General features: G+C 36.9%; 1 pseudogene across 1 annotated transcript; it reads left to right on the top strand.

The window, feature by feature from the left end:
* The first annotated feature begins 307 nt into the window (after positions 1-307).
* Positions 308-2885, top strand: LOC147696803 (52 kDa repressor of the inhibitor of the protein kinase pseudogene; annotated as a pseudogene). The gene is made up of 2 exons (XR_015299435.1): positions 308-401; positions 825-2885. The product of XR_015299435.1 is annotated as a 52 kDa repressor of the inhibitor of the protein kinase pseudogene (transcript).
* The last annotated feature ends 232 nt before the right edge of the window (positions 2886-3117 follow it).

The raw sequence follows: 3117 nt of genomic DNA, 5'->3' as shown, positions 1-3117 counted from the left end.
ACACTTCTTAAAATGCATCTCATTTGTGCTTTTGTCTTCTCTGAACTACACTAGTTCTTTCTATATGCCAGTGCTTTTGTATTTCCTTTGATCTTGTTTTATTCTTAAGATTTGTTGGTTCTTTTCTTTTTCATCATTTTGTTAGTGTTGTAACTGATCTTAGGCAGAGAAAGGACCTGCTGTAGAGCCAATAGGGAATTGATGAGTCACCTGCAAATGTGAGGTGGTGTAATTGCCCTGATAGCAACCAAGCAATTCTTTTGATAATTCAGCTGGGGTAAGGATGAAATAGTTCCTTTAAGCTAACATGCTCTTGGTGATTGAGGCCTTCAGGAACATTGTACATGTTCATAAAGAAATGCTGTGCCGGGCAAACAACTCCTTGATTATGAATGCTGCATGTTGAGATTTGTCTACAAAAGGCAGCTTCATTATTATTCATTCAGAGAGGAGAAGATATAGGTCTTTGTGAAGCCTTAAACAAAAATGCATTTTATAGCCCCAGTTGGATTTAAGTGCTGTAACATTTTGACTTGGTTTATTAGTCCATTATGTTGTACTCTGTTGCAATAGGGTTTACTTAACACTTTCTATGACCCTTGCAAGATGCTAAAAAATTTAAATTTGCCATCAATCTAGGAAAATAGTGACATCTTTCAAGCAATTTCTTGCTTTTTTCTCAACAAAATCAGTGACGATAGGATCAGGGAAATAATTGTATTATATGGGTAGAAGTTTACTAGCAGGTTGTGCCAGACTAAGACAATTGATATTCATAGTTTGAACTAATATATTATTTTATATATTTTTCTTTTATTCTTCAGTTGATCAAGTTTCTGCGCAGAAACTGACCAATCAAGAGAGAATTGAAAACACCATTCAACTCCACAATGAAGAGGAAACAAGATCTTTAACGCAGGAAGAGAAAGATAACAAAGATTATCTAAAGATCTTATTTGAAAATTTGGTCTTTATGGGCAAACAAAATATTCTTTTGACTGGACACCATGATGATGATGATGACAACTTTGAGGATGCATTTACCCCTGATAATTTTCAAGCACTTATGGATTTCAGAATGAATTGTGGTGATGAAGTTCTGAGGAAGCGTTTTGAGATGACTGCTGTAAATGTAGCCTACTGTAACAAGGAGCAACTGAAACAAATACTGGAAATTTGTGGGAGCTGTGTTAGGGAAGAACTCATCCGCGAAGTAAGAGATGTTCATTTTTTTTCAATCATCATTGAAGAGGTGGTGGAAATGGCCGATGAAGACTACCTGCCTGTGTTTGTGCGGTTTATTGATGACTCTAACAACTTGAGAGAAGAGTTTTTAGGGGTCCTACCTTATGAAGCTGATGCGGACATCTTGGCTGCCCAGTTTCACGCAACAGTTACTGAAAAATGGGGGCTAAACTTGGAATACTGCCGGGGACAAGCTTATGTGCCTGATAGCAAATGTGTTTCAAACATGAAAGTTGTGGTTAATACTCTCTTAGAAAAGTACCCTCAAGCTGTTTTCTCACTCTCGTCCTCTTGTGCCCTGAATATCTGGCTTGCAAAATCCATGTCCATCTCCAGTGTTTCGTTTGTTCTGGGAACAATAGAGGCAATCTGTATGTTTTTTAATGTCAACCCACTCTTAGTAACTGTACTGGAAGATACCATTACAGATATTTTTCAAAACAATGAAGAAAAGGGTAATGAACTAAAGGACATTTGCCGGTCTCACTGGGGTGATCGGCATGATACTTTTGAGATTTTGGTAGACATGATGGAGTCACTAGTCATCTTCTTTGAAAATATTAGGAAAGATGCATTACCTAAATATACCACATACATACTAAGGGAGGCAAGTTCAATTTGGTATTCAGTTACAGATTTTGAGTTTATTGTATCTGCTGTGGTTTTAAAAAATGCACTTTCTTTTACAAGAGCTTTTGGAAAAAATTTGCAAGCATTAACGTCCGATGTTTTCTTTGCATCAGGTAGCTTAACTGCTGTGCTGCATTCGCTTAATGAGGTGATGGAAAACATTGAAGTTTATCATGAGTTCTGGTTCGAAGAAGCCACAAATCTTGCAACAAAATTGGACATTCCAGTTAAACCCCCAAGAGAGATGCTTGGAGTACAGATGCAGAATGAAGAAACCAATGTGTTAATTGAAAGTTACTACAAGGAGATACTCAGTATTCCACTAGTAGAAAACACCATTCGTGAACTTAAAGATATATTTTCAGAGCAACATCTAAAAGCTCTAAAATGTTTATCTCTGGTGCCTTCCGTCATGGGGCAACTGAAATTTAGCACAAGTGAGGAGCAGCATTCTGAAATGTACAGGCATGATCTTCCGAATCCAGACACACTTTCTGCAGAACTTCATTGCTGGAGGATCAAGTGGAAGCACAGAGGAAAAGATGTGGCATTGCCAAGTAGCATAAATGAAGCTTTACATTTGCCTGATATGAAGTTCTTCCCTAACATGTATGCTTTGTTGAAAGTTCTATGTATCCTACCTGTGATGAAAGTTGAAAATGAGAAATATGAAATTGGACGAAAGCGATTGAAAGCATATCTAAGAGACACTCCAAGTGCTGACAGGTCAAGTGACTTTGCTTTACTTTACGTAAACTATGACGTAAAAGGTGACCTTGATTTTATGGTGGATACCTACTTGCAACTATATGGGGATAAAGTGGAAGGCCTTATTGCTTCAAATAATTCACAAGAAAGTACGGCTGTGTGAAATATAGTTTGAGGTACAGTAACTGTATATAAGTGAGCACACGTTTTCAAATGTTTTAATACTATGACAAAAACGATAATAACTATATGTTTTTGCCAAAATAAATCTTGAACTGAACATTCTATTTTGCCTGTGCTATCATTATCTGGAATTTATTAGGGAGGAGATGAAGGAGAATCTTAACTTTAGTACGTTTGTCTATTCACAAAATCTGAGCGTAAAGTTAGTCTAAAGTGTAAACTTGCCCATCTTCTCTCGTAAAAAGAGGTAAAAGCCGAGCTTAAAAGAGTAAGTTACTACTAAAAAAATAGTTGTAAGTCTAGCACAACACATAGCTAACCCCGGTTCTGAAACACCCTCCCATCGAAAAT

This window comes from Lissotriton vulgaris, chromosome 8 (genome assembly GCF_964263255.1).
Source record: "Lissotriton vulgaris chromosome 8, aLisVul1.2, whole genome shotgun sequence".
Classification (NCBI taxonomy): domain Eukaryota; kingdom Metazoa; phylum Chordata; class Amphibia; order Caudata; family Salamandridae; genus Lissotriton; species Lissotriton vulgaris.
The sequence above is the reverse complement of the archived record's forward strand: the minus strand, read 5'-3'. Positions and strand labels throughout refer to the sequence as shown.